This window comes from Trichechus manatus, unplaced genomic scaffold (assembly GCF_000243295.1).
Source record: "Trichechus manatus latirostris isolate Lorelei unplaced genomic scaffold, TriManLat1.0 scaffold00101, whole genome shotgun sequence".
In the NCBI taxonomy this organism is placed as follows: domain Eukaryota; kingdom Metazoa; phylum Chordata; class Mammalia; order Sirenia; family Trichechidae; genus Trichechus; species Trichechus manatus.
The window spans coordinates 6609969-6611515 of NW_004444037.1; positions in this window are offsets into that span (position 1 = coordinate 6609969).

Sequence of the window (1547 nt, forward strand, 5' to 3'; positions counted from 1 at the left end):
GACTTTACCGTGACTTTAATAAACCAATATGCATTGTGACGCCAGGAAAAGGGCATGATTTGCAACGCCTCTTAAACTATTTCCCAGCCTGTTTGGTTACAGAAACCTTTTGATTTTTTGTGAAGCACCTGCAGCACAGGGCTGATTGTAAACCGTTTCTGGAGAGCACATCCGTGGCGGAAAATGCCTTCTGGGGAGCAGCAGTGGGGAGGAGGTCCTAGAGGCCCCGGGAGTTTGTAGTTTGCAAGTGTATCTGAGACAGACACGTATCATGGCAAAAACACTGACAGCTATTGGATTCCTGTCTCCAGGACAGTTTGTCGGTTTGGTGAATTCTCCAAGGAAACATTCAGAGAGTGAAGTAACAGGACCAGAGGAACAGTCTTTCCATTGTAAAAACAAACGCAGACGGCCCTGCGTCAGCAAACCCCATGGAGAGTAACTTACTCAATATTTGAAATTGGTCTTAAAGGAGGATTTAGGGTCTTAAACTTGACACTGAGGAGAAAAAAAATAAATCCATGTTAAGAAAGAACATATGTGAGGCAAATCTTAGGCGGCCAAAAATCACGAAGAATTCTGACACATGTTTTAATTTTGAAAATATAAAATAGGAAAACTCTCTCTTAAAAACTCACCTTCCAAATGAGACCAGTTGAAAAAGACGAACAGTCCTAGGTGACATGGCCTAATGGCATGGGGGAAAATAACAGAAACCTCTGTGAGGATGCCCAAGACACATTTGCTGATAGATCTTAAAGAGCAACAACCCATGCCTGGAACATTTCCCTGAAATCTACTGCTGTCAAAATATCCTTACCAATCTATATCATTTTCACCAGTTCTTCAGGTCTTATCAGTCGTAGGAAGAGTGATGGCAATTAAGCAAACAAAAAACACATGATAAAAAAGAATAGCAAAAACACCCAAAGAATAGAAAGACAGTTTTGACTCTTAAGATCAGAAGACAACCTCATACCTACCATAAATCACTGAGCCAGGCTTTAAAAAATTGCCAGAATAGTTGGAGACAGAGAGGTTAGAGCAAGAAGATACAGCTTGGATCTTATTAAGAAGAGAACTTTTTTTTCTGAATGTGTGTCAAGTGGAGTCTTTTGGTGGTGCAAACGGTCAAGTGTTTGGCTGCTAACTGAAAAGTGCCAGTCCACTCAGATGTACCTTGGAAGAAAGGCCCGGCTATCTACTTTTGAAAAATCAGCCATTGAAAAATCCTATGGAGCACAGTTCTACTCTGACACACGCAGGGTTGCCATGAGTCAGAATTGCTTTGACGGCAACTAGTTGGTTGATTACGTGCCAAGTACTTTCCATACATAACTTTAATTAATCGTCATAACAGCCCTGAGAGCTTCATAATATTCCTAATTTACTGATAGTAAGTTGAGTTCTGAGAAGCTAAGAGACTTTCTCAAGCCCCTGTAGTTAGTGTTGAGTTCATATTTTAACCCAGATTCATTGTGCACTTTTAGGTTCAACGCTCTTGCTTCCAATGGCAAGGTTGTTTCCATTCAAATTAATTTAATTTG